The sequence below is a fragment of the Schistocerca nitens genome, chromosome 5 (genome assembly GCF_023898315.1).
Source record: "Schistocerca nitens isolate TAMUIC-IGC-003100 chromosome 5, iqSchNite1.1, whole genome shotgun sequence".
NCBI classification, from domain to species: Eukaryota; Metazoa; Arthropoda; class Insecta; order Orthoptera; family Acrididae; genus Schistocerca; species Schistocerca nitens.
In genome coordinates this window covers 491860905-491888198 of record NC_064618.1, presented here as the reverse complement: position 1 = coordinate 491888198, position 27294 = coordinate 491860905, and the positions used below count along the sequence as shown (strand labels likewise).

At 45.7% G+C, this 27294-nt stretch overlaps 1 long non-coding RNA gene across 1 annotated transcript in view; it reads left to right on the top strand.

Moving 5' to 3' along the window:
* Nucleotides 1-1998: 1998 nt before the first annotated feature.
* LOC126259177 (uncharacterized) overlaps nt 1999-27294 on the top strand; it is a 57690-nt gene continuing 32394 nt past the window's right edge. The window contains exon 1 of the long non-coding RNA XR_007546478.1: nt 1999-2310. This is a non-coding gene — a long non-coding RNA (uncharacterized LOC126259177). The remainder of the gene's footprint in view (nt 2311-27294) is intronic.

Genomic DNA, 27294 nt, shown 5'->3' with positions numbered 1-27294 from the left:
GATACGCCAGTATGGCGATGACGAATACACGCCTCCAATGTGCGTTCATCGCGATGTCACCAAACACGGATGCGATCATCATGATGCTGCAAGCAGAACCTGGATTCATACGAATAAACGACGTTTTTCCATTCGTGCAACCAGGTTCGTCGTTGAGTACACAATCGCAGGCGCTCCTGTCTCTGATGCATCGTCAAGGGTAACCGCTGCCATGGTCTCCTAGCTGAAAGTCCATGCTGCTGCAAACGTCGTCGAACTGTTCGTGCAGATGGTTGTTGTCTTGCAAACGTCCCCATCTGTTTACTCAGGGATCGAGACGTGGCTGCACGATCGGTTACAGCCATGCGGACAAGATGCCTGTCATCTCGACTGCTAGTGATACGAGGCCGTTGGGATGCAGCACGGCGTTCCGTATTACCCTCCTGAACCCACCGATTCCACATTCTGCTAACAGTCATTGGATCTCGACCAACGCGAGCAGCAATGTCGCGATACGATAAACCGCAATCGCGACGGGCTACAATCCGATCTTTATCAAAGTCGGAAACGTGATGGTAAGCATTTCTCCTCCTTACCCGAGGCATCACAACAACGTTTCACCAGGCAACGCCGGTCAACTGCTGTTTGTGTATGAGAAATCGGTTGGAAACTTTCCTCGTGTCAGCACGTTGTAGGTGTCGCCACCGGCACCAGCCTTGTGTGAATGCTCTGAAAAGCTAATCATTTTCATATCACAGCATCTTCTTCCTGTCGGTTAAATTTCGCCTCTGTAGCACGTCAACTTCGTGGTGTAGCAATTTTAATTGCCAGTAGTGTATATTACGAGCTAGCAGCACAGCCCCGTAATTGGGCTGTAGTCTGCGAGGTAATTAGTAATTGAGCAAGTGTTTTGCGTGAATCTGATGGAAATGCGCTGTTTAAAGCTACGAATGGGTCATTATTGTGCGTCAACACTTGTACGCAGCAGCACAGTGATGTAATGAAAACTCATTTTATTATTCTTTAATCAAACAGTGCTTTAACTCATGTAATGTAATTTTTAACGTTGTTTAATTAAACTAACATAAACAGTGGTTTGTTTGTACATATTTACCTTGGTAAGATAAAGACGGCTGTCCTTTATTTCGCCGGCCGGTGTGGCCGTGCGGTTAAAGGCACTTCAGTCTGGAACCGCGTGACCGCTACGGTCGCAGGTTCGAATCCTGCCTCGGGCATGGATGTGTGTGATGTCCTTAGGTTAGTTAGGTTTAATTAGTTCTAAGTTCTAGGCGACTGATGACCTCAGAAGTTATGTCGCATACTGCTCAGAGCCATTTTTTTGTCCTTTATTTCTGTATAAAATACACCTGCTCGTGTCACGAAAATGAGCGACCGCTCGTTGATTAAGGTGACGTGTCATCTGTACCAGTACACCTGTTACTGTGTGTTCCTTATCTTGCGCTCCCCTCTTTAACCAGTACCTTGCAGCTATGTATTTGATCGTGGTATCTACGGGGCATATTCCGAGGATCGTACGCAGTGCATCCACTAAGATGGTGCCGAAGGCTGCATGTAGCCTAGGTGTGAGGAATGCTTCCTGAAATTTCCTTTTTTGTTAAACTCTGTAGTTGAGCTCGGAGAAGCTTACAAGATGTGAGATGGGGAACCTTCGAGGAAAATTAGGTTTCTGGCAGGGAGAAGAACAACTTAATAAGCAGCAACACGGTCAGTTTCGTGGCGCTGCCGAAAGCGGACACAAAGGAAGAGGTCAGTAGCGACGGCCGGACGAGGGCGGCGCGTGCGGGCACCCGAATCGGCGCGGCAGCAGTAAAGGAATCGTCGACCCGCCGCCGCCACAGCGCCTCCTACCGCCGCTGCCACCGTGTGTGTGTGTGTGTGTGTGATGGCCCTGGAGGGGTTGGTGGGGAGAGGGGAGAGGCGAGCAGCGTCGTGGTGGTGGGGGGAGCGTGCCGTGGCGGCGCGCAGCATCCGCGCCGGCGCTCAGTCGCAGCCCGCAGCCGGCCCCGCACGGACGCCGGCCAGCCGCCCCGCGCTACGTCACACGCCACTCACCGGCACCACACACACACACGCACACAGACAGAGCTCCGGCGCGCGGTCCCTCCCGAGTGAGCCAGCCAGCGCCGGCATCGGCATGCTGCGGCCGTGGGCAGCGGCGGCGCTGCTCGTGGTGGCGGTGGCGGCGGCGTCTGTGGGCGGCGCGACGGCCCAGGCCTGTCCGCCGCGTTGCCTCTGCTTCCGGACCACCGTGCGCTGCATGTTCCTGCAGCTCGAGACCGTGCCGCCCATCCCCAAGGAGGCCACTGTCGTGTGAGTACCGCCTCGGCACACCACGTGTCCGGCGCAGCTCCGCTAGTCCGCGCCACTCTTCCCCAGTGCACTTTCCCCCCCCCCCCCCATCTTACAAATTTACTGCCACAATTCACTATCAACTAGTTTACGAGTAATCAGCGCAGAGTTCGGCGATCTTAGCCAAAAAAGTGGCCTAAAGTACTCTGTTATAATTAGAGCGAATACATTCCTGGTAGAATTTTCGTGGTAGTAAGCGACAGCACAAGACAAAAATGTCCAGGAAACATGGGCTGTACAGTTCGTACCTTAACATCTGTTACTACTTGTTCATCTCCTTTAGTGAAACACATCTATCCTACAGCAAGCTCTACCTATGTTGTTGTTGTTGTGGTCTTCAGTCCTGAGACTGGTTTGATGCAGCTCTCCGTGCTACTCTATCCTGCGCAAGCTTCTTCATCTCCCAGTACCTACTGCAGCCTACATCCGTCTGAATCTGCTTAGTGTATTCATATCTTGGTCTCCCTCTACGATTTTTACCCTGCACACTGCCCTCCAGTACTAAATTGGTGATCCCTTGATGCCATAGAACATGTCCTACTAACCGATCCCTTCTTCTAGTCACGCTGAGCCACAAATATCTCTTCTCTCCAGTTCTGTTCAATACCTCCTCATTAGTTATGTGATCTACCCATCTAATCTTCAGCATTCTTCTGTAGCACCACAATTTGGAAAGCTTCTATTCTCTTCTCGTCCAAACTATTTATCGTCTATGTTTCACTTCCATACATGCCTACACTGCATACAAATACTTTCAGAAACGACTTCCTGACACTTAAATCGATACTCGATGTTAACAAATTTCTCTTCTTCAGTAACGCTTTCCTTGCCATTGCCAGTCTACATTTTATATCCTCTCTACTTCGACCATCATCATTTATTTTGCTCCCCTAATAGCAAAACCCCTTTACTACTTTAAGCGTCTCATTTCCTACTCTAACTCCCTCAGCATCAGCCGAGTTAACTCGACTACATTCCATTATTCTAGTTTTGCTTTTGTTGATGTTCATCTTATATTCTCCTTTCAAGACACTATCCATTCCGTTCAACTGCTCTTGCAAGTCCTTTGCTGTCTCTGACAGAATTACAATGTCATCGGCGAACCTCAAAGTTTTTATTTCTCCTCCATGGATTTTAATAGGTACTCTGAATTTTTCTTTTGTTTCCTTCATTGTTTGATCAATATACAGATTGAATAACATCAGGGAGAGGCTACAACCGTGTCTCACTCCCTTCCCAACCACTGCTTCCCTTTCATGTCCCTCGACTCTTATAACTGCCATCTGGTTTCTGTACAAATTGTAAATAGCCTTTCGCTCCCTGTATTTTACCCCTGCTACCTTCAAAATTTGGAAGAGAGTATTCCAGTCAACATTGTCAAAAGCTTTCTCTAAGTCTACAAATGCTAGAAACGTAGATTTGCCTTTCCTTAATCTTTCTTCTAACATAAGGCGTAGGGTCAGTATTGCCGCACGTGTTCCAACATTGCCTACCTGTAGGAAGCAATAAACAAATGTCACGTAGCTCCGCTATTCTCCATGGTCACAGCAAGCAGTAAACATCAGTTAGTGTTATTACTGTACCGCATTCACTGTTTTGGGTAAATGCAGCGCACAGATTATTTCGAGTGCAACGCAAGTTTGTGAAATAATTTTAATCGTACATTGTAGTTTTATCTTTGCACTTACCAGCATAATCTCTCTCTCTCCGTCCGCAAGGGTTCAAAATGTTCAAATGTGTGTGAAATCTTATGGGACATAACTGCTAAAGTCATCAGTCCATAAGCTTACACACTACTTAACCTAATTTATCCTAAGGACAAACACACACACCCATGTCCGACGGAGGACTCGAACCTCCGCCGGGACCAGCCTCACAGTCCATGACTGCAGCGCCTTAAACAGCTCGGCTAATCCCGCGCGGCTTCCGAAAATGTCTTGGAAGAGACAACGGTACCGACCGACCGCCGTGCCATCCAAAGGCGTCGCTGGATGCGGATATGAATGGGCATGTGGCTAGCACACTGCTCTTCCAGTCGTTATCAACTTTCATGACGGGAGCCGTTACTTCCCAATCGAGGGGCTCCTCAGTTGACCTCGCAAGGACAAGCGCACCCACCCTTGCTAATAGCGCACGGCAGACCGGAACGGACACCCATCACAGTGCTAGCTAAGCTCGACAGCATTTAACGTTGGTGATGTGGCGGGAACTGATGTTACCTCTGCGGTAAAGTTGCCTTCCAGCATAATAAAAACCTGTTATTCCACAAACATGATCTTGTGATATGGTCAGGCAAATGGACGGAACTCTCGATCCCCTGTCCCACATAGCCAAAAATATCCTCAACGTAAGATACCGTCTGCACAATTACCCAGCTACCATTTCAGTTGGTAACAGACTCTGGTTCTGTAGTTTCAACACCGGCGGTTCATGTCAGTCCTCGCACCATTCGTACTGCTGTTGTAGAGGAGCATTTATTGAAACGAGCGCAGAAAGATCGTCGAACCAATGTGCGTAGAGTTTAAGCATCAATCGGGGATAGACATTTTCTATTCAGGACGATCCTGCGTGAACGTTTGCTAAAACCAAAGCTCTTCGGCCAGAATATCAAATGGCTCTAAGCACCATGCGACTTAACATCTGAGGTCATCAGTCCCCTAGAACTTAGAACTACTTAAACCTAACTAACGTAAGGACATCACATCCATGCCGGAGGCAGGATTCGAACCTGCGACCGTAGTAGCCGCAGCGTAGAGCAGCTCGGCTGCAGCACCCGGCCTAGAATATCAGCCATACAGAAGGCAGTTCTGCCAATGGCTGTTGCACAGATGTGGTGAAGATGCACTTCTCACAAAAAAGATACCATTCACAGCTGAAGCGGGTTTCACGCGAGATGGGTTTGTCAGTTCTCATAACTAACATGTGTGGAGTGATACAAATCCTCACAGAGTTGAAGAAGGAAGGCATCAGCACCAACTGACATTTAATGTATGGAAAAGTGTTAGCGGTGACCGATTAACAGCACCTTACATATAACCAAGCAGGTTCACTGGTACAACGAGTCGTTAGATTCTGTCAAATGTCGTGCCCTACTGGAGGTACAATTACAACAAAAGCTGGAGTTTGGTTCATGCGTGATGGAGCACCAGCACGTTTTCTCCAAAATGTCCAAGAACACTACACACTGACGTTTAATGGGCAATGGATTGGTCGCGGTAGCCCAGTGCTTGGGTCAGTTCGTTCCACCCATCTTAATCCCTTGGACTTCTGTTGCGGGAACCCTACATATTTTTAGTGTCTGTAAGCTCCATTAATGACGTACAAACACTATAGGATCGCGTCATCATTGTTTGCAAGCGTATCCGTGACCAACCTCGAGTTTTTAAGAGAGATTCTCTGAGACCTCGGACGGAAACATGCCTTATTATGAATTGATATCATATTGAGAACCTCCTTTAGTGATGGCTCACAAGTGCAAGTCGTATGTAATAGCAAGCAGGTTTCAGTAAAAGTTGTAGAACAATGTGTTCTCATCTATTAACTTTTTTACTGCTTTCTGGAGGTAGTTCGTAGAAACTAAGAGATCACGATAGAAGAGACGTGTTTCACATTAGAGGATGAAAAAGTGCGCAGAGCTTTTAACATGTGCATTTTAGAACCAATGTTTACTGTAAATTTTTGTCATGGTTTTGGTCGTATTACCACTTCACAAAATGAGAACCTTTTTTTTAAAAAAAACTCTATATTACCAAGCGACTCATGTTTCTTCTCACAAGACATTGCTGAAAGCCATGGATCAAGACAGTCCGGTAAAGCGGTATTTTTTGTCTTCCCAAATGGATTTGACTCACTACTACACTTAGGCCTGTTGTCGAAGTTACATCCGTTTGATGGTATCAGGTAAAATTAGTGGCAGGGCAGAAGATTGCTTGATAAGAAGAACGCAGCATCTCGTCTTGTATGGAGAGCTCTCGACAGATGTACAAGTAATTTTAGATGTACTCTAGAACAGTATATTGGAACTTTTACTGTTCATGTTGTATACAGGGTGTTAAAAAAAGGAGTCACATGTTCTTACAGGAGGTAATAATGCTCAAAGTAAGAAGGGAAGTTCCTACAAACGTCCGAAAATTTATATCTGTTGAGACATGGGGCGTTTTACTTATGATGAGTTAATGCATACCACAATACCAAGCAAAAACAACTACCCATTGCGTTTTCGAACTTGTGGTAAAACGCTTGCGACACATAAATTTGCTTTTACTTCGGAAAACTGCAAGCCAGAATGCGTCTGTGGTGATTTAGGTCTCCGATGGTTTTCCAAAACCATTTCATGTACCCTGGATGCTTTGGTGTACCCCACTCGAGAAAGTACTTAGCCTGTTACCAAAGCGATTGCAAAACGAAACGAACGAAACAAACAGAGCTGTGATAGCGAATAAGACCCTGATTCTATGCGAATTCTCGTCTGGTATCCCAATTTTAAGGTTTTCCACAATTTTGTTACATCATGTAATGAGAATGCCGGGACGGATTCCTTCTAAATGGTCTCGGCTGGTAACGTACCATCTTTTTTTTCCCTTCTGATACCGAACTTGTTCTCCAACGTTCTGTAACGTTCCTGCATAGGAGGGAAACGACAGGCTTCTGGCTTTTATCTGGAACTGTAACAGTGAAAATGATGTGACATGGACCGCTCTTATAAAACACAAGCTTAACTCCATTTCCCGGTTCAGCTAACAGGCTCTTGATAGCATGTGGACCATATAGTAAAGCGCTACCAGTTGCTTCATTAACCTACTTATGTGTTTATTTACTAACACTACTATTTTCCGGATCTCAGACCTTCTAATCAGACGTATTATTTGCTGAGGACTTAATTTAGTTGAGACTGAAATGGATTTACTTTCCTCTGGTCAGAATATTCATTGCTTATGTAGGAATGGGGAAAGCTGAACGTATATTAAATTGCAATGTGTGTTCAGGTGGTTCAATTGCTAGAGGGCTACCGAAGAGAAAGTATGATAATTCGAGCTTTGATTCGACACGACGCGTTAAATTGTTACATGCAGTTTATTCGTATAGTAGTTCACATCGGGAATCATTGCAAGTGATATATTGTCACATTTTGAAGTGCTGTTAACGAGAGTTGTTTTCTGTGCCAGACAAAAGAAGTTACGGAATCAGTTTCACGATGCGTTTCACTAGAGAAGCAACTAAAGGATCTGCCAACGTCAATAAATCTCCGAATCCGAAAGCACAACCACAACCGGGATCCTCCGTGTGCGAGAAGTGTATTTACGAGGGCGAAACCATGGGGATAAACGCTCTTGTTTACTATTTATACTCTTCAGCCGTAACTTCTAAACAAAGCGGATTTCCAAAAAGATGAGATGTTTAAGGAAAGGAACTGATTATAGAGACAAGCACATATATTTACTATGTAGGGCCATTAGCTGCAACCATCGCATTCGAGAGTGCCAACATAGAAATTTCAAGGCGAGTACCGGTCTTACATCAAAAGTCCACATGGAAACAAAGTAGATATAACAATGGATGATTTGTTCGTTATCTCAGCTCCTAGAAGTAAAAACAGAAGATATGAAATTCAGTGTATTAGGTACTTAATAATGGGGCTAAAAACTGAGTTTAATTATATACAGTTTTCCACGTAACTCTTTGCATTATCTGTGAAAGAGAAGAAATATTAGGTTTTTACCTCCCGTTTTCGTAGAAGCAATTAGAGATGGAGTGCAAGCTTGGATTGGGAATGGATATTGGTAATGCCCTGTAAGTGGAACTATCCTGCCATTTCCCTTATCGATTCAGGGAATTCACGAAAAATATCGATCAGAACAACTGGACGGGGATTTGAACCGTAGTCCTTCAGAATACGAAGCCAATGTCTTACCATTACGCAGTCTCTTTCTGTATAGTCTGTAGCCACCGTAATGTCCATTTTATTTCAGTTCTTTTCATGGGAAGGTATCAAATTAATGGTAATCCTACATTCTTAGCTTTTATTTTACTGAACTAGTACTTTTTATTGCTAAATTCATTCTTTCAAAAAAATGGTTCAAATGGCTCTGAGCACTATGGGACTTAACATCTGTGGTCATCAGTCCCCTAGAACTTAGAACTACTTAAACCTAACTAACCTAAGGACATCACACACATCCATGCCCGAGGCAGGATTCGAACCTGCGACCGTAGTAGTCGCGCGGTTCCGGACTGAGCGCCTAGAACCGCTAGACCACCGCGGCCTGCTTCATTCTTTCCTCTGTATAGTATAACCTGAATGTAAGGGTACTAATTTATAGATAAGAATCGTGTGACGACCCTTTCATCTATCTCTACACAGTACTACATCAAGGATTTGAAGTCTTATTTCCTTCTTCAAATATCCTGCTAAATTTGCTGCGATGTCAACCGAAAGAATTCGAATCTTTTCAAGAACAGTTCGAGTCTGCGACTAGGGATAGTATGCTGATCGGAGAGGACCATGACAAGTGGCTGGCAGCCCCGATGTTCCTTCTTTACACACGTGTCCGGGTCCGAGCCACACCTAATAAGGCGCCAAGTGCGTTGCCTCTGCCGGCCCCATGCAACCACGGAGCCCACGTGTATGGCCCACTAGGCCACATTCTCTTCATTGTGGCTCGCTCCACACTAATTAACTGTATATATTGTAAAGTTCTCCGCATCATACCTCTTGAACTGCGTCGTACAGTGATACGAGGGACGTCCGATAAGTAGCGCACCACATTTTTTTTTCCCTGATAGCAGATTGGCTTTATTCAGGATTTAAATATACTATATTATTCCCCACACTTTTGGCTAGAAAACACTATATTTCAACACAATTTACATTCCGTGCGACAGCCTTACACCATTTTACTGGGAGGGCATGTACACTCCTGGAAATGGAAAAAAGAACACATTGACACCGGTGTGTCAGACCCACCATACTTGCTCCGGACACTGCGAGAGGGCTGTACAAGCAATGATCACACGCACGGCACAGCGGACACACCAGGAACCGCGGTGTTGGCCGTCGAATGGTGCTAGCTGCGCAGCATTTGTGCACCGCCACCGTCAGTGTCAGCCAGTTTGCCGTGGCATACGGAGCTCCATCGCAGTCTTTAACACTGGTAGCATGCCGCGACAGCGTGGACGTGAACCGTATGTGCAGTTGACGGACTTTGAGAGAGGGCGTATAGTGGGCATGCGGGAGGCCGGGTGGACGTACCGCCGAATTGCTCAACACGTGGGGCGTGAGGTCTCCGCAGTACATCGATGTTGTGGCCAGTGGTCGGCGGAAGGTGCACGTGCCCGTCGACCTGGGACCGGACCGCAGCGACGCACGGATGCACGCCAAGACCGTAGGATCCTACGCAGTGCCGTAGGGGACCGCACCGCCACTTCCCAGCAAATTAGGGACACTGTTGCTCCTGGGGTATCGGCAAGGACCATTCGCAACCGTCTCCATGAAGCTGGGCTACGGTCCCGCACACCGTTAGGCCGTCTTCCGCTCACGCCCCAACATCGTGCAGCCCGCCTCCAGTGGTGTCGCGACAGGCGTGAATGGAGGGACGAATGGAGACGTGTCGTCTTCAGCGATGAGAGTCGCTTCTGCCTTGGTGCCAATGATGGTCGTATGCGTGTTTGGCGCCGTGCAGGTGAGCGCCACAATCAGGACTGCATACGACCGAGGCACACAGGGCCAACACCCGGCATCATGGTGTGGGGAGCGATCTCCTACACTGGCCGTACACCACTGGTGATCGTCGAGGGGACACTGAATAGCAAGATCTCCGGATCTGTCCCCCATTGAGCATGTTTGGGACTGGATGAAGCGTCGTCTCACGCGGTCTGCACGTCCAGCACGAACGCTGGTCCAACTGAGGCGCCAGGTGGAAATGGCATGGCAAGCCGTTCCACAGGACTACATCCAGCAGCTCTACGATCGTCTCCATGGGAGAATAGCAGCCTGCATTGCTGCGAAAGGTGGATATACACTGTACTAGTGCCGACATTGTGCATGCTCTGTTGCCTGTGTCTATGTGCCTGTGGTTCTGTCAGTGTGATCGTGTGATGTATCTGACCCCAGGAATGTGTCAATTAAGTTTCCCCTTCCTGGGACAATGAATTCACGGTGTTCTTATTTCAATTTCCAGGAGTGTATTTCCGCGTGGTACCATTCCTCTAGTCGACGTCGGAGGCCACGTCTTGCTGCATCAGTATCCTCCCCAATATCCATGTGCAGCCTCCCACACAGTGCATCCTTCATTGGGCCAAACAGATGGAAATCGGAAGGTGTGAGGTCAGAGCTGTAGGATGAATGAGTCCAATGAAGTTTTGTGAGCTCTTCTTTGATCTACAAACTTGTGTGAGGCCTGGTATTTTCATGGAGAAGGAGAAGTTCGTTCACGTTTTTATGACGACGAACACGATGATGTAGTTTCTTCAATTACGTGAGGGTAGTATACTACACTTCAGAGTTGATTGTTCCACCATGAGAGAGAACATCAAACAGAATCACCCCTTCAGAGTCCCAGAAGACCGTCACCATGCCTTTTACAGGCTGAGGGTGTCGTTTTGTACTTGTAGGAGAAGTGGTGTGCCGCCACTCTATGGATTGCCGTTTTGTTTCCGGTTCGAAGTGATGAACGCATTTTGTGACGACGCTTGGTAAAAGTAGTCACAATCACACTCGTAGCACGCAAGCAGTTTCGTACAGATGGTTGCTCTTTATGGTCCTCTGTTAGGTGTAGAGGAAACCAGTAGGCAAACGCCTTTGACGTACCCCAACTGTGGGAAGATTGTGTCAACACTACCAACTGAGACGTCCAGTTGTGCAGCGAGTCGTTTGATTGTGATCCGTCGATCATCTCGAATGAGAGTGTCCGCACGTTCCAAAGTTGCAGGAGTCTCCACCGTGTGCGACGAGCCGGCACACGGGAGATCAGACAGGTTTGCGCGACCTTCTTGCGCTTATGACAGACGCCTCGCCCAACCACTCACCGTGATTTTTCTCACAGTAATGTCTCCGTAGATACTTTGCAAACACCTAAAAAATCTGCTATGCTCTGGTTTATCACCAAAATGAACTCTATAATAGCTTTTTTCTTGAAACAAATGGTTCAAATGGCTCTAGGCGCTATGGCACTTAACATCTGAGGTCATCAGTCCAATAGAACTTAGAACTACTTAAATGTAGCTAACCTAAGGACATCACACACATCCATGCCCGAGACAGGATTCGAACCTGCGACCGTAGCATCAGAGCGGTTCCGGACTGAAGCGCCTAAAACCGCTCGGCCACAGCTGCCGGCTTTGCTTGAAACACACGCCCGTTACAGACGCCATTTTGAAAGCTACGTGTAGCGCGGCCACCAGTCGGAACTTCGTGGAACTGCAGGGGCTGAAGTGGTAGTGTTCCACGTTTTCTCATAGGAAATTTCTCATTTTTCTACCGGAACTTGTAAGGGAAACAGGTATTGTGTTACTTACTGAATGACATTCGTATATTTGTGTAGATATATTCAGTGACATATTTGGATACCGTCTGCGAAATATTTTGCGAATAGAGTTAGTGGCAAATAAGCAATAAATCTAAACGTAATGTATGATGCGCCAGTTTTTCAAGCATCTCAGTGCTTACAACGTCATATCTCCTGAACTATTAAAGGTAGGTGGCTTTTACCCAACCCCCCAGAGAATGTTGCCTGACAGCGAGGGATATGTGCACCAAGTTTAGTTGAAATTGACGCAGCGGTTTAGGAGAAGATCAGGAACACACACACACACACACGAGCGCGCGCTGGTGCGCAGCCACACATATATACATTTTTGTCATATGTTTGTATGTACCTGAGGGTTAATCTGAGGAAGTGTTGCAGGAACTTTAATTAGATTTTCACTAATAGCCAGACTGATTCGTGAAGAAGTCTTTTTTGTATATAATTTATCACCGTATATAATTTATCACCGTTGTCCGGCCGTAGCTTCTTACAAGGCAACCTCCCCATCGCACCCCCCTCAGATTTAGTTATAAGTTGGCACAGTGGATAGGCCTTGAAAAACTGAACACAGGTCAATCGAGAAAACAGGAAGAAGTTGTGTGGAACTATGAAAAAAAAAAAAAGCAAAATATACAAACTGAGGAGTCCATGTGCAGGATAGGCAACATCTAGGAAATTGTGAGCTCAGCAGCGCCGTGGTCCCGTGGTTAGCGTGAGCACCTGCGGAACGAGGGATCCTTGGTTCAAGTCTTCCCTCAAGTGAAAATTTTAATTTCTTTATTTTCGCGAAGTTATGATCTGTCCGTTCATTCATTGACGTCTCTGTTCACTTTAATAAGTTTAGTGTCTGTGTTTTGCGACCGCACCGCAAAACCGTGCGATTAGTAGACGAAAGGACGTGCCTCTCCAATGGGAACCGAAAACATTTGATCGCAAGGTCATAGGTCAACCGATTCCTCCACAGGAAAACACGTCTGGTATATTCTATACGACACTGGTGACGGCATGTGCTCCACTTGACAGGAATATGTTGTCGACCCACATAACTTGTACACTTGGCGAATGGGTAAAAGGATTCTTCTACTTTTCCCGATTTAGGTTTTCTTGTGGATGTGATAATCACTCCCAAAAAAGTAATGAAAACATAAGAGGTTGCCACATAAACTGCAACAAATCAATGCAACAGTTTCACAGTCGCACAGTTTTCCCTGTGCTCTGGCAAAACATATGTTTTTAACGTTTTTAAATTTTTCCGTGTGTAGACCGTCAAATCCTGCATATGTCCAAGCAAATCTGAACATGTCCTGGAATTTTGGAGAACGAAGTTGATTATGTGTGAGTACCTGAACTTTGATAATTGTCTGAAAACAAAAATTTAAACTTTTCACTCGAGGGTAGCCTTGAACCAAGGACCTCTTGTTCCGCAGCTGCTCACGCTAACCACTGGACCACGGCGCTCCTGAGCTCAGATATTCCTTGATGTTGCTTATCGTGCGCATGGACTACTCAGTTAGTATATTTTGCTTTTTTTTTCATAGTTCCACACAACTTCTTCCTGTTTTCTCGATTGACCTGTGTTCAGTTTTTCAAGGGCTATCCACTGTGCCAACTTATAACTAAATCTGAGGGGAGTGCGATGGGGAGGTTCCCTTGTTAGTACTACCCGAGCGAAGCTGGGGCGGGTCGCTAGTGAAGAATGGAGAACGAAACACGTGCAAAAATTAAACCATAAAAATGAAATTTCGGACTGGACAATATGGAGACAGGGAGAGTACGGTGTGTAAAGCGAGCTCTTACGGATTTGGCACCGGAAATGTGTTCATCGCCGCTTTTTATTTCACACACTTACGTTTATTGCTTTCATTTACTTATTCGCACAAGGAGTACACGTATTACAAATCGAACGGTAGAACCTGACGTAGCAACAACTAATTCGGTCAGGTGCCTAGGTACGGCAACGTTCCAGTTCAAAAACGTGCATGTAGTTATCTCACAGTGTGGTCACGGAAAATGATCACAGAGAACACCTCCGTCAGCTCTACTTCTACGAATACTGGAGTCTATTATTAACCTCCCATCCCCATTTGTTCACCGCGCGGGGTAGCCGTGCGGTCTGGGGCGCCTTGCCACGGTTCCCGCGGCTACCCCCGTCAGAGATTCGGGTCCCCCCTGGGGCATGTGTGTGTGTGTTGTCCTAAGTGTAAGTTAGTTTAAGTTAGATTAAGTAGTGTGTAAGCCCAGGGCCCGATGACTAAGCAGTTTGGTACCATAGGAACTTACCACCAAATTTTTCCCTTTTCTCTGTTATAAACACGACGGTGTGGCCACTCTTGGCGGGACCTCAGTAGTATTTTAAGTAGTGTTTAGTGTTTTAGGGCACTAAACTTCGAGGTCGTCAGTGCCTTTGCATGAAATAAACGGAGAAACACAATATTTATAAATGACCTAGTAGAAAACGTCGCAAGTTACATGAGGCTTTTCGTGGATGGTGCTGTTGTATACAGAGAAGTCGCGACGATAGAAAATTGTAGCGAAATGCGGGAAGACCTGCAGACGATCAATATTTGGTGCAGGAAATGAGAACTGACCCTCAATATGAACAACTGTAACGTGTTGTGAATACATAGACGGAATGAGTGTTTGTTGTATAGTTTCGAAGTTGCAGAAGAATAACTGGAAGAACTTACTTCCATGCGTACGGAACCACATAAAATTAATCGCGAGTATGGTAGACGCCAGCTGAGATCCACTGGAATAATCCTCGAGAAACGAAGTACATTAACAAAGGAAGTAGCTTACGAAACACTCGATCGACCAATACTTGAATACTGCTCGGAAATATGAGATCCGTACCAAATAGGACTGACCGAGGAAGTATATAAGATCCAAAGAAGAGCAGCACTTTCGCTACTGGTTCATTTAACAAACGCGAAAGCGTCACGGAGATGGTCAGCCAACTCCTGTGGCAGACGCTGGGAAAGTGGCGTCGTGCGTCACGTTCTGGTATACTGTTTAAGTTCAGAAAGCATACATTTCTAGAAGTCAACCAGTACATTGCTTCCTCCTACGTATATCTCGCGAAAAGGCGACGAAGATAGAATGAGAGAGGTTCGAGCCCACACGGAAGGTTACCAGCAGTCGCTCTTCCCACGAACCATACGCGACTGAAACAGGAAAAGGAGGAAGCGGCACTAGTACAGAAATTGCCCTCCACCGCACACCGTAAGATGGTTTGCGGAATATAAACGTAGATATATATTCTAGAACCAAGCTGTATCAACAAAATACGGGAAACACTGATAAAATATAAACTCAAACGCATTAATTTCACTTTCAGGTACTGAGAAACTTAGCATTATAGCTGCGGAAAGATAGCCATAAGTTTAAGTACATTCGGCCAGTAGTTTAGCGAGAACTCGGTAAGTTTGATATTTCCCAAACTAGACCGTTCACGGTTCAAATGGTTCAAAAGGCACTAAGCACTATGGGACTTAAAATCTGAGGTCTAAGTCCCCTAGACATAGAACTACTTAAACCTAACTAAGCTAAGGGCATCACATCCATCCATCCCCGAGGCAGGATTCGAACCTGTGACCGTAGCAACAGCACGGTTCCGGACTGAAGCGCCTAGAACCGCTCGGTCACGGCGTCCGGTCGTTCATGGTCCACTGCGGTGGACAAGGTTAGTCTAGCTAGTGAGACCTGATTTGTTCCTCTTCACAATAGAAAGTATTTGTCTCACATCGAACGACCCGGTCATTTAGATTTGCCTTTACTGTCGCAACTCCAAGATCTTCAAAACTGCCTATGCTTCCTCGTTTTCTGCTTCTAGATTTACGTATTGGGTCACATACATAACGAGCTGATAGCATCTCGGAAGACAATCATACACTGGCACGGAGGACATCACCGTGCTTTGGTTCACTGCCAGGACTCCGTAGACATTCTGCAAGCAGCTATAAATATCTGCGATGTCATAGTTTTTGCCGTGAGAAACTCAATGACAGCTCTCTCTGTGGAACACACTTCCGCTGCAGAAGCCACTTTCAATTCTACGTATAGCGCCACTACCGATCGGAAATTCATGAAACTATAGGGGCTCATGCGGGAATTGTCCACAATGTCGCACAATAAATTCCGCATATTTTCGACAATAATTGGCCGAGAAAAAAAAATGTGTTGCATTATTGATCGAACGCTCCTCGAACTGTCTGAATGACATTCTAGAGGACTATGGCTCACACCGCTAGCTCTAATATTTGCCTCTTGATTTTCTTAAATTACTTCAGGTGAATGTTAAATCACGTCACAAACCAGATCAAAACCAGTTTCCTAGTTTCTACTGTTTCCATGTCCACTCTGATACACAATACTTTATAAGACAAAAATTGATACTTTTTATGTTGACAAATTCCATGTCGCTGTCGTTTACCACAGGCTACATAACTAAGAACAACTATTTCTTTTTCTATATCTGACACTATGACATGTCACTCACCTCATCTTAAACAGAAGCAGCCTAAAGTGAATAATTCATATTCTATGCGCAGAAAAAAATGCAAATAGCTCTAAGCACTATGGGACTTAACATCTGAGGTCATCAGTCCCCTAGACTTAGAACTACTTAAAGCTAACTAACCTAAAGCCATCACACACGTCCATGCCCAAGACAGGATTCGAACCTGTGACCATAGCATCAGTGCGGTTCCGGACTGAAGCGCCTAGAACCGCTCGGCCACTGCGGCTGCAGCTAGAAACGGAGTGATTTTTGAGATAAGAAATATGCGGAAATGGTTCATTTTGCACCCACGCTATCAGTCCCTTTCGCAGCTGTATGATTAAAAGCAGAGTGGACTTTCGTTCATGTATGACGGTAAAGCTTTCCTTACATCCACTGAATTAACGGTGAAAACTCTGAAACTCTGTAGCTGAATTTCTTTATTGCGAGGCGGTAGAATTTTGACCGAGAGAGAGAGAGAGAGAGAGAGACAGAAAGAGATTCTGCGCCACGATATAAGGGGGGCTTGAGGTTTCGATTGGAGGCTTCCTTTCGGAAGTCCTCCCACCAGGTGCCACCGTCCAGGGTTCAGAGGAGCACCAGGCGGCTAATTTCTCCTGTGAAGGTCAAAGACCTGTCGAGCCGTGTGGCTGCCTCTTCGACTCTCACTCCCGTGTCTGAGGTCAGAACGGATTCACTTCCATTTCCGTCCTCTCTTAGAGCTTCCCGAGCCGTAGGAGTGACCACTCTCTACATTCACAAAGTCATGTGTGGTCCGTTGCTACTTTAATGGCGATATGTAAGTACAGTCTCTTTGTACGCCTAGCGTCAGAGCCGTTTTATACTTTCATGCTTATCTAAAAAAGAATAAAATGCTCGCGCATTACGGAAAAATTATTATTATTACTATTTATTTATTTTTTGCATAGTTACCCGTGACGACCTACTTGGTCCACAACTGCTTCAAATTTTGATGGAATCTGAGACTTCTTGAGCGTAATCTAAATTCGAATATAATAAATTTGCCTGAGACTAATAACCTTCTGTCCTCAGATGAACACGGATTCAGAAAGCATGCCCTCGTCTCGCACAATGTCCTGCGAATTATAGATGGAGGGCAACAGGTCGATTCGATATTCGCAGATTTCCAGAAAGCATTTGACATAGTGTCACCGGGCAGACCGCTAAGGAAGTTCCGAAGTAACGGAACAGATTCTCAGCTATGCGAGAGGCTCAAAAACTTTTAAAGTAATAGAGCCCAGTACGTTCTCCTGGACGGCGAGTATTCATCGGGGGCAAGGGTACCGCCTGGGGTGCCCCAAGGAAGGTTGATAGCATCGCTCTTGTTCTTTATGTACATAAACTGATGAGGGTTAGCTGCAGTCTGCGTCTGTTTGCTGATAACGCTGCAGTGTGTACAACAATGTCAAATTCAGATGATTGTAAGAGGATACAGCAAGACTTGGCTGGAATTTGTATTTTCTTTGATGAATGCCAGATTGCTTTAAATGGACAAAAATCTAAATCAATTTAGATGAATAGGAAGTACAATCCCATAATGTTCGGATACTGAATTAGTGGTGTGCTGCCTGACGCTCTCATGACGAATAAATATCCAAGCGTAACGCTGCAAAGCGATATTAAATGGAACGAAATATAAGGTCAGTTCTAGAGAAGGAGAATGGACGGCTTCGGTTTACTGGGAGGATTTCAGAAACGCTTCGCTCTTTTATGAAGGATACCACATACGGATTACATTTGCGACCTATTTTTGAGTACTGTTTGAGTGTTTAGAATCTCAAATATTTCGTATTAAAGGGAGATCAAGGTAGTCACAGGAGTGTTGTTAGATTAGTATTGGTAGTTTCGAGCAAACGCGAGTATTATGGAAATGCAGTATGAACTCAAATAGGAACCTGTGCGTGGTAGACGACGTTCTTTTAGCAAAACACTGTTCAGAAAGTTTAGATTCCGACATTTTCGACAGGCTGCAGTACGATTCTACTGCCTCAACATAGACCTCACGAAAGGACGGCGACGACAAGATAAGGGAAGCATACCGGCAGTCTTGTTTCTCTCGTTCCTTTGTGTGTGGAATGGGAAAGGAAATGATCAGAAGCAGTACAAGCTATCTTCCCCCGAGCACCACATAATAGTTTCCGGAGTGCGTATGTAGATGCGCTACTTGCACATTATCCGTTAGGACTACTAAAATTTCGCAAAGTTAGAAGTAAATCCGTGATCCGAACGTCTTGCCTCCCCTTCTTAGATTTCTGTTTCGTCCATTCGATTTGACCAGAGAATGTGGAATTATCAGATTTTCGTTCATGCATGCGTCTATATAAGTAACAATTGCTGCGGTCTGCTTCGATCCGCCTTCGAGCAAATTGCTCAGCGCCAAAAGTGGCAAGAGGTGAATGGTGGTCACTTTCAACATCTGCCATAGTCAGGTTAGCACAGTATTTCCTGTCTGCTGCCCTGCTACTCTGTTCCCTGGGCCACTTTTATTTGCCCCACCAAAAAACCTACAATTTTGCAGTATCGTTTTAGTATAGCCCCTTTGTTGCGCTTCTAAGAGCTATGCCACATCTGGAATGTTATTTTTCAAGTCAGATTGCATTACCAAGGGTCTAGATTTTACAACTTTGGGGCAACTCTTAGTGAAAACCAAGTTCGGGAAGTTTTATAAACATCCAGGTGTACATTTTCAAGTTGTGGTAAGATTTTACGTTAGCCACTATCGCCCATTCACTAACTATAATCGTCAGCTTCTTTTTCTTGTCCCTTTGTCCGGCATTACCGCAAAGTCGTAATCGTTATTAATAGATCTGGAATGGTTGTTAGTTTAAGGAATGGACAGACGCCATCCATGTCACCGCCCCGTTACACCTCGTGAGGGAATGTGTGTACCTCCATCTGTCTGCGAATAATGTTATTCATGTAAAGATGAGCGAAAATGTTTTAAAAGGTAGCGAATCGTATAACTAAATTGCTAATTTGGTACTAGCCCGATATTTAACTAGTGAGATGAGGGAAACCGCCTAAAAACAACATGCCAGCTGGCCCGCACACCTGCGCCGTCGCTAATCCGCAGGGTGGATTCGATCCGGGGTCAGCACACATCACCGTTCCGGAAGAAGCACTTTAGTACGCACAGCTATCAAGGTGGATTATTAACTATAGTTGTCAAGCCGTAATAATAATAAATTTTGCTACAAACACAACACTCACGGCGACAAAATAATACGAGGCTCTCTGTGAAATGTGTTACCAGTGTCAGAGCAGGAACCTGTCATGCAGTTTTTTGACGTCGTTGGGCATAATTAATGACGAAAGAAACCGTGAAGACATTTCATAAGTTGTCTTATTGTTCACAACATCCATATGATTTGTAATCATAATGCCATTTCTCATATGAAGCATTGATTTCAATAGTCAAACAATAAAAATTGTATCTCTGTCATGACAACGAGCTGATAAGATTGTTGTCAGACAGTCTTTAGTGTAAATAAGGTAATTCATTCCCACTGGCTTCGGCAATCACTTTCTGGACAGTCCCAGGGTTCTGCTATTAGTCGATGCTGGCGGTTGCCCGCTCGTACCGCTGAATGTCTTGTCTTGTGTGAATCTATATTATTTGTCCATCGCAACTTCAGAAGCAGTAGCGTCGAACATCAAGAAATAAGAATTTCTTTGTTAAAAACTTTGCCATAAAATGCAAATCAACAGTTGATTTTATATTTTTATTGTGGAATCATTCATTTCACGGTACTTAGGATAACAAAGGTAACGTCCTATTATTGTGCATTATAATCATCCCTTTCAGAAGTGAAATGCAGTGTCAACATCAGTGCCTCAAGAAAATAGAAAATTGTAAAATTAAAAGAATCATATTACGGAAACAATTAGATTTTCCTAAAATATTTCTATATTGTGAATCATTTTAAAGCTTAAAAGACCGAAAGAATTGCCAAAAAATAAAAATAATTTATTTGCTACAGCCTCATAGAACACTCAGCCAGGCCGTTAAAACCATTTGAGCAGTGTGTACTAATCGTTCGTATCCCCTCAGAATTAGGCCTCAGAAGTGATTACGCTACTAGAACGTAATCCGACTGTTACTTCTGCTCTGTGAACGAGATGTGCATTGTGTCCGCTAGCTATTGTCACCGGGCAGTTATTCGGAGCAATAAAACGGGCTCTGGCCGCCAAATGGCTGTGCCCGTTAGAGCGAGTAGACTCTAATTGGATGACAGAACGTCCTCTTTTCTGCGAAGGCATGAATGGGGTTTTGATTTCGCATTGTGTGTGCCGTATCTTGTGTGTTGTAAGCAACGGATACCATGCACTTGACGCGAGCACAGAGACTGGTCGGTGTATCAGTGTCCGGGTGAGAGTCGTATGAAATGCGCGTACTGCTACAGTTCAATTTATGGTGAGGAGAAATCTGAAGGTAGTGCTTAAAGACTGAAATCGGCCATGAAGTTGAAAAAATGTGCACCCGTGATTGCAAATAATATGTTGTTCGCTCAGCAAGAGTTTTGACGAGCTCTCTGACGTTGTGTTAGTAACGCAATTATCCTACTGAACACTTTCTAAGACACAAAAAAGGACGCACCGCGAAGGAATTATCCTAATGGGATGGAAATCGATAGACGTGATTTACATGTACACGCAAAACTATGATTACAATTTCAAAACATTGGATGATCTATTCAGGGAAAGAGATTCGAAAATTGAGCAAGTCGGCTGATACGTTGGTCCACTTGGCATTGACTCACAATGTTGTTGGGTATACTCCTGAGAGATATCGTGCCAGATTTTGTCCAATTTGATCTTCAAAATTGTGAGCTGGTTGGATGGCTCTGCCCATAACGCTCTAAGCGTTCTCAGTTGGGGAGAGTTCCGGCGACCCTACTGGCCTAGGTAGGCTTTGACAAGCACGAATATAAGCACTTGTATTGCGGGCGCGTATTATCTTGCTGAAATGTAAGCTGAGGTTGGCTCGCCATTTAGCAACAAAAGGGGACGGTGAATACAGTCGACGCACCGCTATGCTGTAAGGATGCCGCGAATGACAACCAAAGTTGTCCTGCTAAGGAAAGAAATGGCACCCAGACCATCACTTCTGGTTATCGGGTTGTATCGCGGGCAACGATCAAGTTGGTATCCATCGCTGTCTGTGACATCTCCAGACACACTTCTCTGGTTCAAAATGGTTCAAATGGCTCTGAGCACTATGGGACTTATCATCTGAGGTCATCAGTCCCCTAGAACTACGTAAACCGAACTAACCTAAGGACATCATCCACGTCCCTGCCCGAGGCAGGATTTCTCACTTTCCATACTCGTGATATGCATTGCCGACGGCACGTGGCGTTCACTGATAACTAATCTTCACTTTATCTCATGTTTAACGGCTGGAATATTTATTTCACGACCGTTCTTTTGGAGCCGCCCCCGGTTACTCGACCGTGCTTTTTGAGTGGCGCCTCGCTACCAACTCGCCCTGTCTTCCCGTAGGACAAGAGAGGCAGGATTCGAACTTGCGACCGTAGTAGTCGCGCGGTTCCGGACTAATGCGCCTAGAAACGCTCAGCCACAGCAGCTGGCCGTCTTCGCTGGTCTCGTGTATCACTTCAAAGTGGCACTCATCACTGAAGACAATTCTATTCCAGCCAATGAGATTCCAGGCCGAAAGTACCCGTTACCACTGCAAACCGGCTCGTTGGTGTGCAAAGGGCACCGTGAGCTTAGGCCCCTTTCTGCAGACCGCCTATTAATGGTGCTGTTCGTCACCGAAGTACCAGCTGCACTTCTGATCGATTATATTGAAGAATACATAGCTCTGAGTGCCTCTCCGGCGGTTGCTCGGCACTCATGTTTTGTTGTCACTCTGCGTCGATCGCTTCCTACTTGACACTGGGTGTTCGTCCATCGGCTACCCAGTCCTTCCAACATCGTCGAATAGTGGCACCACTCCTACTCAAAGTCGAGTTGTAATGCGTACATGCATTCCCTTCACGTGTTTAGGCCAAGTATTACGCACATTTATGCTATCAGGAATGCTCAGTAGCAGTGAGGCTACACACACATCTGACAATTATGCGTCAGCAAGGAGCATTAATGATAATATCATAGGAGGCAGTGTTGTGCAATCTTAATAGGGACAAGATCCGACTATTCGGGAAGAGGATCTTACAATCTGAGACAGTGTCCCGAGACAAACTTCCGTCACAATGTTCGCAAACGTGACGTCAGATCAGCCTAGCAACAGCGATCTGAACGCCCATTGGCTGAAAAATATATGAAACGAGCGAAGTGCCCTTATTGGTTGAGGGAGAAAGGTGTGGCCTCTTGTCCTACGGGAAGACAGGGCGAGTTGGTAGCGAGGCGCCACTCTGCCCTTATTGGTTGAGGGAGAAAGGTGTGGCCTCTCTTGTCCTACGGGAAGACAGGGCGAGTTGGTAGCGAGGCGCCACTCAAAAAGCACGGTCGAGTAACCGGGGGCGGCTCCAAAAGAACGGTCGTGAGTAAATATTCCAGCCGTTAAACATGAGATAAAGTGAAGATTAGTTATCAGTGAACGCCACGTCTCGTGGGCAATGCATATCACGAGTATGGAAAGTGAGAAATGTGTTAATATGTTGTAAAGGGTTGAATAACGGCATAGCTAAATTCCGAGAAATGTGTTTCAAAGTATTCTTTATTAAAACGAGTATAGTACAAAACGTGGTTACCATTTAACAACTGGCATCCCGACCCACCCCACTTCAGCAGGATCACAAATCTACGCCTGAGCGCTACTGCTGTGCGACAAGGGACTACCGATGCAGCAGGAGACCAGGTTAGTGATACAGAAACCAGAGAAGTAAGGCAGAGTCGCTTCCTTCTCACTGCAATGCCACAGAGGGCATTGTACAGTGATTCTCTAATCACTCCAACCGGCTTCTTTGAGCCCAACTATTCGTCCTCTCTCACATGTTGACATTTGCGTATATCGATCACGCGCCAGTCGGCGAGGCATAGCTACTCCCTAACTGAGTACGCAGAATAAAATTAGCAAAGACCTTGTGTCCTGGTGTCGACATGTCCCCTGTTGACTATCCTCGCCAGCTGCACGGTGAAATTGCACTCCAGCGTCACACATTGATCCATTGACAGCCAAAGATTACAATTTAATATTTTTCCTCAATACCTGTAAGAATATCAGTTTGTAACCAATTTGCGTAACCCTTTCGTGGTGCACCTTTAAAAAAAAAAAGAATATAAATAAGTTTAACAGTATGTGATTGTGGTGCCATTCGCTGGTGCATCTTGTAAAACAGCTTTCTTTCAAAACTGCTCAGGTTCAGTTGCCTATGAGAAGAGATGGGTCTGATCTCATAAGTAGGAGGATTATTCTGAAAGGAAAGAACGTTTCGATCTCCTCAATTATGTCCCTGCCTCCGCCATCGTGTCACATATCTACTTACCGTTGGCGGCAATATGGATCTAACAGTGAGCTGGAACCGTCATTTACTGTTTTCTTGTACGAGTTTAAAATCAGCCACGAATTAACAATCCCGCCAAGTGTGAGCTGCCCTCTGACCATCACTCACAATTCAACCGGAGCGACTAGAAGGCTCCAGTTGCCGCGAATGCCCCACCGCGACCATCGCTAAGAAACACATCCACGCTTGAACTGTAATATGAAATAAAATCATTTAAGATAGTGACCATGCGCGAGACTGCCCGGTACAGTGGACAATAGTGAACAGTTTCTTTTTCCCTTTCTTATCTCTTTCCAGCGTCGCGAAAGACAGCAGACATAACTCGGAAATTGAGATGCACCAAAGGACAAAGTAGCGCTGTATTTCGTACACCGCCCGGAAAAGGACGGTGTGGATCCATCGTAATTCAAAGGTTATTGCTGCTATACGGTTTTATGGCTGTCTTTTTTTCCCGCACAACGACGCAGCGTAAATTCTGGGCGATATTGCCTCGTCGTGACACGGAACCCCATTTTCTTCTGTTTAAGGCCACTTCACAGCTGGTAGTGAGTGTGTTTCTTGCGGGGACGGTTGCATTTTTCATCCGAGAAAACAAGGTACACCAGTGTGTTTGAAAGATTATTAAAATGCAAATGCCGCTATGAATTTCTGAGATGGTGATGCGTCACATGCTTCATTTTTCCTTATTTTTAAAATAAAATTGTCTACACTACCTTGTTTCATCCGCCTACTACATTCAGAGATTTTTGTCTCGAGAGAATGTTGTGGATTAGATGAATTAGATAGGCAGCAGAAACAAGTCGCCCCTTAGGCAGTTAGCATAAACAGAAGGGAAGTGTTTCTGAGCTTTCAAGAAAGTTAGCTGAGCGAAGACGCGTCACAAAGATGTAAACATAATTTTATTGGGGCCAGAAAGCCACGCCGAGGTGACAGCGGGTAGTTTGTCTCACTTCTCTGAATCACTGCTTGTTGGCTACTAGATGGAAACGCCTGCTAAGGCATGAGCATTTTCTGGCTTCGAACTGAATCGAATCGCTGTGCAGCTGTAGCTGAAATAACGCGACATAAAAGCAGAGACGAGTGCTTGCTACCGAGGACAAATAATACTCAATGCGCTTTTAGCAATGTATACTTATAGAGACCGGAACAGATATTTGCACCCATAAAAAGTACACAAAGCTGTCGGCTAAAATCTCAAACGTAGTTTAATCGAATAGCTAACCCTTGCCATGATTTAAAATGCGGGGCACGCCAATTGTTTACATCTGCTCTGCTAAATATAAGGTGGGTCCAAAGCGAAAGGAGACCTTTGCTATAAAGGCGTTGTATGTAATCCCAGAGGGTGAATGTGTTTACCGAGAGATGGAGTGGTGGTATTCCAAGTTACATAAGCGGGATCAAAGACTCCGCAGCGATTTCCTGATTTCTGGATAGTAGTTTCCGCAGTTCGCTGCATGATGGTTTCCTCCACATCAGCACAAAGAGAAGGTATCTAATTTATTCGTGCAAAAGGAGAACATACTTCACAACTTTATTTCAAGATGAAGGAGATTTATGGAGAGCAGTGTCTCGAACGGTGGGCAATATTCCGTTGGTGCCAGCGTTATGAGGGGGGCATGTAAACATCAAGGACATGTCACGCCCTGGGCAGGAGCACGTAGTCACCACTAGTGCCACGATTTCGTATGTGGAGGAGCTCATAAGGACGAATCGTCGGATCAGCACACGTAACATTGCTGTTGAACTGTCGATAAGCAAACAAACTGTGCATCATATAATCCGCGAGAAGCTTTGTTACGGCCAAGCTTGTGCGCAGTGGTGACGAAGCATCTTTCAGAGAATGAGAAGACGGCGAGAACGAGTGTCGGTCTGAGCCATCTGTTGCGATGTGCGGACGTGGAACCGATTTCATTGTTCAGAATGTGGCATGTGATGAAATGTGGTGTCACCACCTCAACCCTGCCTCCAAACGGATGTACGTGGAGCGGCGGCAACCCGGAGCCCCTCGTCCGAAAAAAGCCCACTCTGCCCCGATAGCCGGCCGCGGTGGCCGTGCGGTTCTAGGCGCTGCAGTCCGCAACCGCGGGGACTGCTACGGTCGCAGGTTCGAATCCTGCCTCGGGCATGGATGTGTGTGATGTCCTTAGGTCAGTTGGGTTTAAGTATTCTAAGTTCTAGGGGACTGATGACCTAAGATGGTAAGTCCCGCCGGCCGTTGGTGGCCGAGCGGTTCTGGCGCTACAGTCTGGAACCGCGCGACCGCTACGGTCGCAGGTTCGAATCCTGCCTCGGGCATGGATGTGTGTGTTGTCCTTAGGTTAGTTAGGTTTAAGTAGTTCTAAGTTCTAGGGGACTTATGACCTCAGCAGTTGAGTCCCATAGTGCTCAGAGCCATTTGAACCATTTGTTAAGTCCCATAGTGCTCGCAGCCATTTGAACCATCTGCCCCGATGGCCGGAAAGCGATGCCAAGTTTCTTTTTCGACAAAGAAGGGGTGCAAAAGTTAATGCTGAGCCATACTGCAACATGTTGTTGAATCTCAAACTGGCCATCTAGAAAAAGCGCAGGGCCAAGATGTGGAATGTGCTAGTGTTTCTCCAGAACAGCGTTAGGTCTCCTGTCGCCGAAAAGACACTCTAGGTCCTTCGAAAATTCGATGGTAAGTCCTGGGACATCCTCATTATTGTCCTGATATCTCCTCATGCGACTCGCATGTCTTCGGCCCCTTAAAGTAATCTCTGAAAGGTCAGACGTTCATCTGTGACAATTAACTAGAGGACAACGAGGGAAACTGGATCCCACAACAACCCATCAGTTTCTACACTGAAGCCATACACTTCCTTCCTACGCGCTGGGGTCGGTGTATAAATGTCAATGGCTATTAAGTGTATGAATTGTATGATATTATTAAAATTTCCTTACATGTAACTGTAGTCTGCTTTTCATATGGCCACACATACATCAGGAACACACCAACCGGACCTCCTGTAACATCATTTCCTGGACGCGCCTGTGTCCTCTCCGTGTGGCTATTGTCTCCGTGAGAGTGAGTGTCCAGGCGAAGGAAGTTTCTCCAGTCAGGGCTGGTCATTCCCCAGTTCTCCTAAATGGGTTATGGACATCTACAAATCTGGCTCAAGAACGAGCGATTTTCCCTGGACGGGAAGTGGTTTCGAACACCTGTTGCAAAATAAACATTTTAAAAACTCTGAGAACAGGCAGTATTTTACAGTGGAGTGTGTAGCTGCTAAGTCTGACTGACCGGAAAGTTTGAATGTCAAATAACTGTGTGGAGAGGTCTGGAGCTCCCAAAACTGAGGGTGGGCTAGCAGCGGTCTTGAGGTGTAAACGTCGTATTCCCTGTGGGCCGGATGCGGTGTTTTATTAGTGTATCTCAGACGTCAGGAGATGGTGATCCTTCGGGATCAAC